General features: G+C 41.2%; 1 protein-coding gene across 1 annotated transcript in view; it reads right to left on the reverse strand.

The window, feature by feature from the left end:
- usp6nl (USP6 N-terminal like) overlaps nt 1–6,572 on the reverse strand; it is an 86,645-nt gene extending 80,073 nt beyond the window's left edge. The window contains exon 1 of the mRNA XM_084039098.1: nt 6,373–6,572. The gene's annotated coding sequence lies outside the window, so the exon portion shown is untranslated. The remainder of the gene's footprint in view (nt 1–6,372) is intronic.
- Nucleotides 6,573–15,286: the final 8,714 nt, after the last annotated feature.

Consider the following 15,286-nt stretch of genomic DNA (forward strand, 5'->3'; position numbering starts at 1 on the left):
AGATATGTTCTGAATTTTGAATGTAGCACTTTTAAAGTTAAATGAAAGAAAGCGCCAGTTCACAGTTCATTTAGTGACAAAGGTCCCATCCTGCTCAGATCTTCCATATTATTGATATTGTTATAATTTTGTTCTCCAAAATAATTAGTATTCTTTCTTGTAGTAAGTAAAGTAAAGTAAAGTCTTCATCTTCTAGCTCCGTGTGGATTTAAGAGCCTCTTTGCAACAGCTGCCTCTAAAACGAACACCCGAAATGGCCAGAAGCAAACGAGTCACCGTGGCAACACACAGCAGCATGTTGTTTATCATGATGACTTACTCGAGGGGCCCACACACCATCGTAAGGTCCACTAACACACTGCATTTCCTCAAAATTCAAAATAAAAGCATCCCGCCAGTTCACCACACGGCGACAGGGATCAGCCAGCAGGAACATAACAAGGAACATAATGTGAAAGGACAAACAGCAACACAGGCAAAGTGAAACTGGAAGCCAAAGCAGGTAGAAGTTACTGAGAGCTCAGGATCTTTCGTTCTCTCTGGTCTCCAGCAGAAACAACACAAGTCCAGTCAAGAATCAGCTAAAGGAAGGAGACGTGGTCCGTCCTACCCAACCAGCGTGCCGTGGCTGTCCCGGAGATCATCACATGGGGCTGAAGCGGACCCATCCGGGCTCACGGAACAACCCTATTATCTGTGCGACCTGGGATTAGATCCACCATATGTCCACATCTCTGTCCCGAGCTGGGACTCCAGCCAGTTATCAAGACTGACGCTAGACAGCTGCCGTCCAATCAAACGCAGTGTAAGTAAGGCTGCTTGATTATGGCAAAAAGATCATCATTTTCACACAATTACTCATTGACTTTGAACTTGAAAAACAAAAATGTGATATATAATTAAAATATATATACTACACAACACACACACACACACACACACACACACACACACACACAATATGACACTTTTAACAATTTAAAAAATCTGTCTAGCTTGTTATCGTGGTAAAGAAGTGAAAAGTAGAGCCTCATTTGGTCAGGATAATCATGACGTGAGATTTTCATATCGTCCTCAACACACAAATTATATACAAATAATAAATAAGATGAGCTATGTTATAACGTATGTGCACTTTCACACCCTCCTGAAAAACCATTAAAGATAAAATAAGTGTATAAAATAAATTAAACCAGAATACAAGCCAAAAAAACGATCGGTTCTGTCAAACGACAGTGCTGTTGGAGAAACAGGAGCTCTTTTGTTCGGGGTTGTAAACTCAGCAGGCCGGCGGCCGGGGCGGATGTGTAACTGTGGTTATGGTGTGTTAAAGAGTCACCATGTAAACCTCAGACTGGTCCGACCTCTCTGAAGTGCAGTAACTATAACTATCCACCCAAAGGAAAACGGCTCCCACTTTATCTGCATCGGCCTTCGGAAACCCATGTTGGCCCAAACACTGCTGTGAGTGTTGGACGCCAGGTTAGTTACATCTGATGCAGGGGTCAGGAGCCAATGCTACCCCCCTCCTCACACACACACACACACACACACACACACACACACACACACACACACACACAGGCAGGCCAGAGGGCGGCTCAGCATCTGGTGGTGTTGTTCAGAAGCTGGGCATTAAAAGAGAGAGCGGAGGACGGAGCCAGCGGGGATCAGCAGCCAATAAAGACCGGCAGCAGCAGCAGCTCTGTGCCAAGGCCTGGACCACAGTGAGGGAATGTAGAAACCCTCCCCGGTGTGTGTGTGTGTGTGTGTGGACTACATCTGCAGCCCGTCGTGTAGTAATCAGCTGCTCTTTACTCAAACACTTCATCTCGCCACACAGGGTTTCACACCGCTTCATGGGATGTTTCAGCTTTTTATTTACGTGAAATATTTAAACGGTAAATATGTTTTTGCAAAGGCATTTCCATAATACATTTTCAAATGGGAGCTGTAGTCCATCGTTTTGGTGCACACATCTGTTGAGGGTGATCTGATTGTTGGCCCGCCTGCACACGGCTCTGAACCCAGAGATAGCCGAGCTGGCGGCTAGCAGCTAACGATACTAACAACAGTGCTAAAGGAGCCAATGGTTTTGACCTTGGGGGCGACTCCGGCGGGCGATAACGTGGTCCCGCCATCGTGGGTTCAGGGATGGCGTTGTTAGCAGTAACCGCTGTATGACAATGTACAGCGCCGTTTAGCTAGCCAGTGCAACACACACAGCTTCTAGTCACGTGATATGTGTCGGTCTCACTTTAAGGATTCTGGTGTTGGTCCTCCTGGCATCGCCATTGTTTTCAAACAATACCAATCCATGGTACCGCTCTCAGGGCTGTGCATTAAATACAAAGCTGCAGCCAGTTAGCCTAGCTTAGCATAAAGACCCAAACTCATAAATCAAAGAATCCAACATGGCAGCGCCACTAAAACCACAACCTCTTTTTGTTGTTACACCGTTTTCGTACTAAACAAATGAGATGTTAATTAGTCAACTTTAAGGAGCATGTCGCAATTTTTACACGCCGAGTCAGAAAGAGACGGAATAAGAAAATGAATCAACATATGCTTTGTTTAAAAAAGAAACAAACATCTGTGTTTCTGAGGGTCGCCGTCCTACAGGAGGAACACGGAGTTATTTCATAGGAAGACACAGAAACCCAGAAACACTGTTGCTATGTTACACACATCCAGTCGCACAAAACCTGCTTTTGAGTCGGGTGAGCCGCCTTATTTGCGCAGCCTCGCAAATAAACTGCCATTTCAACAAGAACACACACACTTTCAATTTCTCACACACACAGACGCAGGCTCGCTCAATTGTTTGTGGAGCGCTCTGCCGGCGCTGGAACGGAGATGGAAGTGGGAGCAGAAGAAGGAGATGAACTAATTTGTGCTTGTTGACCCTGACGACTGCGGGGCTTTTCCATTTCCTCTCTGCCACCGAGCCTCGGAGCCAACAGCTGCCTGCAGCTCAAGGAACTTTTTCTTAAATCCTTCACATATATTCTGTTCTTCAGCCAAACTGGTTGTGTGGTTAGATTCATATATTGAGGTAGGTGTGTGCATTTCAAATACTACATATGCTGCACACCAGCTGCAGGACGGCTGAGTCGCTTCTGGGAGACGTGAACGTTTTGTGCCTGGAAATCTGGATTTGACTAAAAGCTTGGGAGATATAATCCAGCGTTTTATTATTATATTATTAATATAAACCTGAACCAGTCTTAATGACACTATGTGAACACGTTTTGGCACAACAAGTGCTGAAACTGTCAAAACGTTCCAGCATGCAGCAACAGCCTATAAGCCAAATCTTTTAAAGCCTCTTTCAGTTGAATACATTTGGCTTATAGGCTGTTCGGACAAAATATAGACTTCCAAGCAAAATGAGAGCGTTAAAACAATGTTTAGATTTCAGTCGTGTCAGTGAAGGCATCTTGTCCTGTCTAAATGTTGCACTACAGACTTAAAAAGGACCATGTGCCGTAGTTAATTACCGGCAGCGTGCCTCACATTCACCGACTCTCTAAAAAAGAAAAGTCGGCGAGAGTTTGAGTGTTGACCAACGGTGTCCTTGCATGAAGGCTCGTTACACATTTAACCTCAAAATGCAGCGGCGGCGATTATTTAATCCCGCTGCAAAAAATAAGCCACACCAGCCGGTCAGCTCAGGCCACAAACTCTTAGAGACCTCAAACACACGTGTGGCTCCAGATTCTCAAACTGAGTTCGTCCATCATAAATTTGCTTCCAGACAATAAACAATAGTGCAGCAGTAGTGCTAGAATGTGAGCGGTGCAGATATGATTCAAAAACTCATTCAGCTGTCAGCAAAGTAAATGGAGAATGTGTTATTATTATTATTTATGTTGTTGTTATTCTATTCGCTATATTGTCATTATTTTAATGCATTTTCTCTCTTTCCTCTGCACATACAAGGAATGGATGTTATATGTAACACAACCATCTTCCCTCCTACACACACACACACACACACACAGCCTTTTTTCATATCCATTCATTGTTTCATTTTGCTGTAGTTTCTTTTGTTGACCAACTTTTTGTATTCTGTTTTTGTCTTCAAAAGTTGAGAAGAAACAAAAAGATAAGAGGAGGCGATTTAAAGTTTGCTGGGTTTGTGCGTAGCAAAGTTTGAACAGGGCTTGTATTTGCTGTTTGTAGTATTAACCTAAAGATATTATAGTACTACTGCCATTCTAATTAGTAGCAGTAGTAGTGCGAGGGGACCTGCCTTCAACAGGAATGCTGTTCAGCTTTCTATCTCCATTTTGCATCAGAGCTGGGAAAGGGCTGATCCCAGAAAAGCAACTCAGCAGCAAAGCGGCGGCAGCGGCTCCACATAAAAGCTGATAAAGCGAATAGGCTGACCCTGACACATCCTGACATGCTCATTTCATCCCAGCTCGACACCGAACACCAGAGGAGCGACCATAACTCAGACTGTACTGGTGGGGGGGCTGCAGGAGAAACAGGCATCTTTCTGATCAATCACTTGGTCTTTTTCTCAGCTTGTCTCTGCTGGAAGTCAAACATCAGCCTCCATGTCTGCAGGTGGACTACAGATTAAAGAACTTCAGGGTGTTGCAACCACATTTCAGTCACAGTGGTCCACACTACATGCTGTTTTCAAACTGTAAAGCCCCTGACTGCGCTAAGCCGCATTATCCCGAAGCGGGATAGGAAGGATTGAAAGACACACGATCGTCAAGCTCACAGCATGTATAGATCTTATTTCCTACCTCAAGTTTCAAAATAAAAATCACCATTTCATTAGCATTCCCTCTACTCTAACTAATAAGGAATGATGACATTGTTAGATCTTACATAACAGTCAGTTGGTGTAATAGCTACTGAGAAATGATCAAACATACACTGTTTTAAAGCCTTTTAGCACTCTTATCAGTGCATTCCAGCGTCATTGTGTAGAAATTACTGTATGCAGTTACATCTGTATGTGTACAGTATTTTTATACTCTAAATTAAATATAATATTTTACTATATATATACGCGTAAAATAACAAGGTGGTTACGTACGTTCCGTACCCTCACGCTTTTATTTTGAAATTAAATCGCTTTGTATCCGCTTTTATTCTAGTTCCGTGCAACTTAACGCACCTTTCTCCAAAGGTAACTATCCTCTCCGGTGTGTCAGGAAATAGCACACAGTGCTCAACTTTCCTAAACACACGCACCGAAACAACCCGAATCCAACCGAGCCTGTTTATATCCACGTATTGTTTTATTTCAACACTGAGCTCCTCGTTTCATTTGAACGCCACAAATGCAGCAGGAGAAGCTCGGAGCTCATCAAACTGAGTGACGGGACGTTGCAGCCAATCGGGAGCCTCGGAGCTCGCGACTTGAGCCTATGGGGAGCGGTGATTGGTGCACGGGCCGTATTGATTCCGTTGCGGGAGGCTACCTCGGGGGTTTCGGCCATGTGAAGCTGGAAACATTCAACCAAAATACAAACGGAATTAAAACGCCTTGACATTCAAAATAAAAGACTGGCTAAGTACGAACTGATGAATGAATTTCATACACGAAAAAACGTTTTTAAAAATATAGCCACGAGCTTTGCTGTAGATCTCAATGCATCAATGTTATATTTTCAATTAAAATATTCCCTTTCATTTTCATTTTTAAAGAGTGTTGTTGGGATTATTAAATTGTGTTATAAAGTAATGGATCCCATATGCCCCTCTACTTCTTGAATTTACTTTTCTTTCCATGTGAAATTCACTTAAAACACCATAATCTTTGTCAGATTATAAACTCGTGCTGCCACCATTCTCGTATTAGTTGTACAACCACTAATAACACAGATAAGAGGACGCAGCACATACAAGTATGAGCTTACTTTGGGGATTGATTGATTTGCTACAAATATCCACGTATAGTGTTTGCTTTATATCAGCGAGTGTAAACTATTCACCCCAAAAAAAACGTTACATATTTGCTTGTAAATAAGACTTTTATTTTGAGGGACGATACCGGAAGCCTCCTTGTTGTACTCTGCTAGCTCAACAGTGGTGGGTTTGGCTAGGTAGGCCTCGGTGAATACAAATAAGCACAAAGTTTACAATAATAAAACACAATGAATTCCCTTTCGTAAACGTGAAATAACACAAACAATTTCGCTAAGACGGCCAACAAAGTCCCCAAAGCCCGGGCGCCATGCCCCGGTTCACTTTGAAAAGCTACCGTTAATGAGCTACCGTCATTCAGCCCCGCAGCAACGCAGCCGTTTGCACTGACAGATGCATTTCAGGAGCTCGACAAGTTCCCCCATCTGCTCCCAACATTAGCTAACGTCGCCGGTGCTAACAAACTCACGAAGGGCTCACCTTGCTCTCAACTCGACGGGTCCTCCGCGCTCACATCGCTGCAGGTAGTTCCCCGGACAGACTGGAGCACAACACGTCCATGGTCCCGTACCAGGAAGTCCAGAGCACTTCTCAAACTCCGTGTGGGAAGAAGCCGTGCAGGATGTCAGCCAGGTAGCAATGCGCCGCCCGCCGGGCTGATCTGACCTCACCGGCGGAAGATGCTGCTGCTGCTGCAGCTCCGTCCAGCCTGCGACCACATTACCGGCACCGCTGTGTGATTCGGTCTCTACTAGAACTGTCACCGTGGGCAATCATGTGTCAAAATAACAATTATCATTAACAAACAACAATAAACTATTCATAATGAATTCAACCTTCAAAAACTTTTTATTTTGTGTGTTTATTTGTGTTTATATATATTTTGCTGTTGTTCATATTATTAAACCAGACCCTGAGTCCTTTTTATGACACAAAACAATACTCTTATAAATATATTTGTATGTATTCCTTTGATAATTTCACAACTTTAAAAGCTACATCACTTTTATTTTACATGTTTGTATTGATCCTTTATTCAACTAAAAGTATCTTGATATGGAGCAGTATACTCATACACAAATGCAAAAGTATCATATTAGAAAAGTACTTTATTTAGTCCCCCTCCATGGGGCTCAATAATGTCTAACTGGTGTAATAATACATCAGTGTATTTATTGATTACATTTTTTCATTATAAATCTTCTACTATCTGCTTAAGTTAATAAATACACATACACAGTGCGGTATAAAGTACAATATGTAATATATTATTAAATTAGCTGTACGCAGCCTATATGGCTTTAACTAAAGCAAGTCATTCATTTGGAATTGCACACAGTTCACAGCAATTACATATTACATGTTAAAATAAAATAAAAACATGGAAGCCTTGAGCATTTGATTTTGGTTATTTATTTGGTAATTTATTTCAAGCCAAAGGTGCAAAATATGAAACGAGATTAACTTATTTATAAAAGTGTCATATTCAATGAATAATCATAATCAAGTAAACAAGCTGTAGGAAAATATCAAGCTGGACTCGCCCAAGACTGTCTTGTATATATATGTCATTTCATTTATACCACATAACTCACAGCACTTTGATACAAATTAAAGTCATGTCTAAAGCCTAAAAAATAATGAATATAATCAATTTTTTCTATAAAAAAGAAACAAATAAATAAATAGCTGTTGCTGGATGAGGGGCTAAATTGCAAGCTAATATCAATGAACCCGCTGGAATTACTCAAGCCTGAATCCTCCTTGTGATTTCTGAAAGAATAACAAGTGAATACAAACTTCAAATGTAAACATGCAACAAATGGCCTTTTTCAGGCTCGCCTTTCTGGAGTTCTCCTGTTTAAAAAGACACAGCTGACATTACTTTGATATACCAACATGTATCTTGTGTCATTTTCATGTAACTACGACACAACAATGTACATCTGCCTGAGGCTCTGCTGGCCTGTTGTAACTGTGGTTCTTTAAGTTCACACTGACCTCTATAGGCAGGTGATGTGTAGGAGCTCCACTCGGCCACAGCATGGTTTCTATGGAGAAACAGTGGGAGGAGAGGAGGGAGGCAAACATCTGAATGGTTTTTGGCATTTTCTTTTAGCTTTTTGGAATTCAAGCAGGTTGGACATGATGGGAAAGGGAATAGAAAAGGAAAGACATGCGGGATTATCACAATAGCAATGAGCATAGAAATAAGATAGCAGTAGAAGGGACCTTCCCATTCAAATCTATGTAGCAGGATCTCAGAGCCATTATGTTGCAGGCCACTTCTGTAGAAAGTAAAGTGACTCACAGCACTGAGCTGATGTTTTAGATCAGTGGAGCAACGATACGAGGTGTAGAGAGATACGTGAATCAATGTAACTGAAGTCTTTGTCCACACTATGATGCAACTATTCAGGATTTATGGATCACGTTTAAAAAACACTCAATTAATTTATTACTGTGAATTTAATAATCATGAATATTGTCATGTGAGTCTGACTCCAGAAATGATCAGAAAGTAAAGACTCACATAATGTGTTAAAACATTTTTTAATCCACTCATATTTTGTATTTGTCCTCTATGATCTTCACGCAAGAAGATGATCTATCTGTGATGCAATAAAGATAGTTTATTTAGTTCTATGTCCATACTCCTATTTCTATAGATCTCATTGGCAGGTTTCAGTCTAAAATGACCTGCAGTCTCCAGATTAAATGCAATTTATGAAGGAAAGGTAAGGCAGCGCTGGGGAAAATGTTTTATAACAAATGACTATATTTAACCGTCAACAGCCTCCAGGTGCCTTACAAGTTATTTTTTACATTTTCATAGTCTTTAAAAAAAAAGAGGCTTGAATCAGATTTCTTTCAAATTGGACTTAAAAAGAAAGTAAAGGACAAGAAAGGCAAAGAAAAAAAGAGTTGTGATGATCATGAAAGGGCTGTTACTGGCATGTTTCTGTGGAAAAGAGGCTTGAAAAATGTCAGAAATGTTGCTTTTACAACCGAGACATAATGAGGGGGGAAAGGAATGCAATCAAAATGTATTTGCATTTGATTTCCTCTTTAAAAAAGGTCTGTAAAAGTTTTCAATTTAGCTTTCTTCAACATGCAACTTGGATGCGACCAGAAGGACGAGGTGGGGGGATCACGACTCTTGCTGACTGGGGTTTCAAACGTCTCAAATGTTGCTCGGGTTTCAACATGATGAGAAAGGGAAGTCTTAAACATGACGTTCCATAATCTGCATGTTTTCTTGCATGCGAGGACGGGAAAGAAAGAAGAGTTGGGACTGTCTGACTGTTGGGGCTGATTGCTGTTTAAAAAGGTCATTAAAGTTCGTCCCTGTCCGTCCTGCAGATTCCCCAGCTTTCCTCTGCCGCACTAAGCTGAGGGCGGCGGGGTGTTGAATGTGCTCAGCGCAGCTTCATGGAGCCGGCCTCATCTGCTGTGTTGTGTTTCACTTCTGTTGCAGCAGGCGGAGGAGGCCCTGGAGGAGCCTTAACCACACAGCCAGAGTGCATAATGAGGGCTGCACTATTTACTTGAGAGAGCACGCTGTTTATAGAGAGGAAGTGTTGAAGCCCCCTGGCAGACCACATTATTGACTGCAGAGCTGGCTGCTGGCTGGGACTCCACCTGACGCTTTCACACGCAGCAGCAGTAGAGAGAGGAGAACTGGGTCACCTGTGACCTCGAGTCCTGGGGTCAAACAACCAGCAGAGAAACTCGCTTCATTGACACGTGGAGCCTGCGTTTGGTTGTGATCCTATCTATGGGGGTTGAAGGCACATTAAAGGGTCCTGTGGACTTTTCTTCTTTTACGTTTACGTTCATTATTAAAGTGTGTTCGCGTTAAATCCCTAATGAATTTTTTACTTGGCGCTATTGCAAAGGCTACAAAGTCAATGCAAAGATGCAAATAGATGCGTTCAGTTGGGCTGAAAGGGCGGGGCTACCTTATGATTGACAGGTCGTTACCACTCTACCAATGCAGTGAGCTACGAAGATGACTGTAAAGTTGACCTTGAATTATGAATCTAACTTTGTTAGCATCTTCACACCAGAGTCCAGATGGATCCAGATCCAGTAAGAGTGCCGTTCTGCTGCCTGCCTTCATCAGCTCCACCCGTCGCTCCTCCACAGTCCAAATATGGTCACTTCCTTCACTGGTTGCAAAAATGTTGATGGACCGTAGTCCACAAACCAAGAGGTAACGTCACCTGGACGATGACCAGTTCTGATATAAAACAGTCTATGAGACTGACTCAGTAAAACACTGTCAATAAACTGTCAATAATATTATAATTTTGCAGTTTTTAATGCACAATTGATTCTTAATATGCCAATGATATCTGTCACTGTCAATATACGTCCTACAAGATACCGTATAGACATCTTTACATGTAAATACCACACATAATCATCCAGTCTGTGTATATCCATACACAATAGACATTTTAGTTCTTTTTTCCTGTTAAATTCCTTGTATGAGGATACAATTTAACAACTATTTATTCAATTAAATTCTTAAATTCTACCCAAAGTGTAGGTCTTAATGCTATTTCAGTGACTTATATTTGACTGCTGTGAACTGTGTGTAATTCCAAATGAATGATTCTCGTTAGTTAAAGCCATATAAGCCATATAGGTTGCCTACAGTGCTACTTGAATATTATATTAAATTCATATTAAATATTGTCCTTTTTTACTGCTTTGTGTGGGTATACCTATATCAATATGCTTTCAATTGAATGAAAGGGTAAATACAAATATGTAAAAATAAAAGTGATGTATAAAAATACAATTCTGATGGATTGCTTTAAAAAAAGAAGATAAAAATGTAAATCCCAGGTTGCTGACATGCAGCATGTTATTTCATTATTATGCATTTATGTATTCTGTTGTTTTAACAGAGTGTTTTCCTTTTGAAGACAACTCGGTCCATTGACGTGAGGGGCCTTTTTCAAGGTTTGTGTTTGCTTTAAAGAGGTAGACAAATCATTTTGAGCCTGGTTTACCTTCCATTAAAGTCATAGATGCAGAAGCAGCTACTGGAAATAATGTGTTTCTGGGATTCAATAAGATGTATAGAGAGCGTAAGAAAGCTCCTAAATTGAGTTAAGTTTGGTTTAAGCAACATTGGTACAACTGGGGTTTTCTATAGCGGTAGTATCGACTTTCTCCAACAATGTCAGACTCAACGAGTCAGCGATTGATTTATTCATTTGCTGGATGTTGTGTTCATTTATTGGACGTGTCCGTCAGCTGTCAGGGACTCGCGTTCCGGTGGATCACAAGGTAAATCTGAGGACGAGCGGACGGTGGAACTACAAGCGATTGGAATGGATGTGTGGTCCTGATCGATCAATACGCCTCAGTGTGTTTACAGCTCAGTGGCAGGAAGCAGCATCACGGCCCCCGCAGCCAATCAGGTGACGGTAATAGGTTTTATAGTCCAACATCTAGACTGTGCCGCAGACCTGTACCACTTACCTTGTTAATGCCAGGCGTCATGGCCTATTTGTTACCCTAATGGGTCACGTGAGCATGTTAAGGGGGCAACGAGAGGGACACGACTCATGGCTTCGCCCTGCTGCGAGTGTTGATTTCACGGTCTATTAGGCCGGTGATTGCGGCGCTGCAACAAATTCTACATCAGTTCCACCTACAAGTGCTCAACGCCGCGGCACACCGTGGTGACATTTAGAGAACACACACAAAGAGGGAGGTGATGAGGAAGTGTGTTAGGAGTAAGCCTTTAGTGGCAGAATGAGGTTCAAACAACACTGAAAGTTATGTGCAATTTACTCGAAACTATAGTCCAAAGGTTTTTTATCTGCATAAAAGAACAGAAAATGCAGAAATATGCAGTTGCTACAACGATGCCAAGTTTTTTAAGTGCTGGTTTAATGGTCGTTCCAGCTGGCTGTGTTAAGGAAAGATTTACATGCAGCTTTTATATCATAGAGAATAAAATATAAAGCACAGGTTAACCCACCACAAGTCGCACACATTACACAGTTTGTTATACTGACATGTGGTGAATCGGGTGCAGGACTCTGATTGTCTCCTTCATGCCATGTGTGTTATAATGTTAGCGCTTGTGCAACACGGGAGGATTTGTGCAGTAAGTCTGCAGTTGGACTCCTACACAGCATAAAACAAATGAATGAAGCAGTTAGAACCAGTTACCACATGCAGGCGTGCCAGCTGGCTGTCTGATGGTCAACAACATAGACTGTAAATAAGAAGTGGACGTAGTCATTGCAACGTCTCCCATTGGTTTGTGGGCTACGGTTTTGAAGTCCCGCGTTCTGTATTCAGGCCGTCCCCATCTTGGATTTTGGCCGTCGCCATCTTGGAATTTTTGCAACCAGTGAAGGAAGTGACCTTATTTGGACTGCAGAGGAGCAACAGGTGGATCTGATGAACACAAGCAGTAACCTCACTGGATCTGGATCCATCTGGATTGTGGTGAAGCTGCTAACAAAGTTAGCATTATCATTCAAGGTCAACTTTACAGCTAAGAGTTAGTCATCTTAGTAGCTAACTGCATTGGTAGCTTGGCTGCAGTCATGAACAGTCCGTCACCATTAAATGAACATCATGCTGGATTGAAGAAGACTTTAAACTAGACATTGAGACATAAACTCATGTTTACAATGTTTACTGAGATAATACATCAAGAGAGAAGTAGGATCATTCTCTTATAGCCCTGCAATCAGATCAGAAACATCTATGTAATATTCAGCTCACAGAGAGAGAAACTAATTCTGATGATCCATTTTAGAAGTCTGATCTAAATGTTGTCTCTTCTGTGTGTGTATGACTTAAGAACAGGCGCTAACATACTTGTGATGTACTGTTGTCACAGTCCGGCTCTAAAGCCATGGCAAAAGAGAGAGAGAGAGAGAGAGAGAGAGAGACGCAGGTTGAAGGTAAACAATAAGTTATGAATTTAAATAAAGATCTTGTTAGTAAACTCAAAAACAACTAAGAAAACAACAGGATGCAATTATCAGTGGAATCAGGTACGTGTTACCTAGAGGACGACAGAGGAGAAGCAAAGAGAGAGCTCACGGTCAGAAAGGCGGAGCTTTAAAGCAGGAAAGCGGCGGGACCAGGTGGACCAGGACCAGTTAGAGCAATCAACACCTCCAAGGGTTTGGCTCTGGCCAAACAGTCTGCTAAATATGTCATGGCAATTCATGGCTTCCTGAATTGTCTCTTTCAATGAAATGTATTCCCTGAGAGGCAATTGAGACATTCTGGTGATCCATTTAGTAAGTTTGGTATGAATTGTTTTGTTCCTGCCTTTATGACTTAAAAACAGGTGAGAAAAATATTTTTTTGCTGGAATAATATTTCTAAGTTTCTTATATAAAAAGAAAATCTGTGAAACAAGTGGAAACAAATGTTTATAGGCAGGTTTTGGAAGTGTTTGCTGTTGAAATACTAATTTTGGCCACAAGAGGCTGACGTGCACCATTGCCCAAAATGATATCCATCAGAATTAAACAAACTCCTACACAGATGTAATGTTATTTCAGAAAGTAAAGAAACTTTGCAGTGAAGCTGACGGAAATAAAGAACTTTCATACCAGTAACATTCAACACCAAACTTAATGAATCAAAAGGCACTCTATTATTAGCCCAATGAAAACAATGTGGGAACACACATCACACATTTCAGTAGCTCTTGTGCTAGATGTTGTGTGACTTGGTTTGATGGTAAACTATTCACCAGTGAAGAGCTACTGTAGCTGACATAGAAGTGTGATAAAAGGTGCATCTTATGTCACCTTTCAGCCACAGTCATCAAAAAAGTTGCTAACAGCATATGAAAGCGTCTCCTTTCATATGCTGTTAGCAACTTTTTGGTGGAAAACCTCACTGCAGGTGCAACAGGTGAGTGACTGAGCTGTCCAGGTGCACAAGAAATAAACCTCAATTTGAAAGTCGCCTTCAAGGGCGTTGGTGTGAGCACAGCTGTGCACGCATGCACGCACACACACACACACACACACACACACACACACACACACACACACACACACACACACACACACACACACATCTCCAGCAGAGATCAAAGCTCAAAACACTGATCTGAGATCCGGCACGCCCAAACATCAGTGTGGAATAACAATCCTCACACACGTGATGGCCTCTTTTATGTGATATCACTGTGTTTCAGTATGCATTTCTTGGTTTTACTGCCGGACATCCTGAAGTCACTGCATCAGGATTTACTTCCCGCTATCGGCACAAGATGGCAGCATCGTATCACCTAACGCTGGCGACTTTAAGCCACATGCATTAAGTCTTTTGGCAACTGTGTTTTATATATTCCTCCGGTTCTTCCATGTACTGCCAACAAGCTTAAGCATTGCATAAGCATAACAATTCAGTGAATATTTTGTCTAACAAAGGGGAATGAGTCACTTCAGTTCTTCAAAGGAATGAATACAAAATGGTGGGAAAATGTAAAAAAAGGACAAAAAGAAAACCCCTCTCTGCAGGCCTCCCTTTGATCAACACTATAATTTAATTACCTGCATACCAAAGAGGGCCTTTATTTAGAATTTCTGTCTCAGTTGCCTTGTTTGCTCTGTGGCACAGTGAATTCAAAGAGAAGTCTCAAAAGTGGAGAAAAAAATTAAAATCTTTGCTCTCTTGCTTGCTCCTTCAAAGTAAAAGAAACCGATGTTAATGATAACGTTGGCTGTATGATAATGATAGTGTAGCTTGATGTATAACGCTTGTACAAAAGTAATAACACGGCTCTACAATTCGTCAATTGTTGATTTAATACGGTGCAAATTATATATATTTTTTAAAAACACATTTGCTTTCAAAAAATGATTGGGTGAAATGTTGTGGTCAGGATGTCTGTGACAGTCCCGTCTTGCAAAAGTGACATCATAATATTCATTTTATTGAACACATTTTTTTCTTTTTTGATCTTAAAATGCTGCAAATTATATGTAAATGTTTATATGTTATATAAAGATGTTTGCTAACCAGAGAGGTTGGATTATTACTGTATGCGTGTGTGACTGTACTCTACTGTTAAAAGAAAGTGAAAAACATTTTTGCGTAATTTTTGTATACATTTTTTGTGCCAGTGTTTTGATTTTGTATTTTGTGTCTTCTTGGATCATATGTTTTTGTTCCACCATTCCATCGTTGGCCGGTTCCTGGTGCTATTAAAATGCTATAAGTACATCAAGAAGCGCTTCAGCAACTTTTAAGCAGTGACTCCAACAACGTAGCTGGCCACGCTTAACTGTTTAGTTGCCTTTGTTGTTGTGTAACATAGAATAAGGATATATTACAAATGGATATTGAGCTACAGTGAGCCGGTCTGTATCTTTTCGTTACACAA

Source organism: Eutrigla gurnardus (genome assembly GCF_963514095.1).
Source record: "Eutrigla gurnardus genome assembly, chromosome: 21".
NCBI classification, from domain to species: Eukaryota; Metazoa; Chordata; class Actinopteri; order Perciformes; family Triglidae; genus Eutrigla; species Eutrigla gurnardus.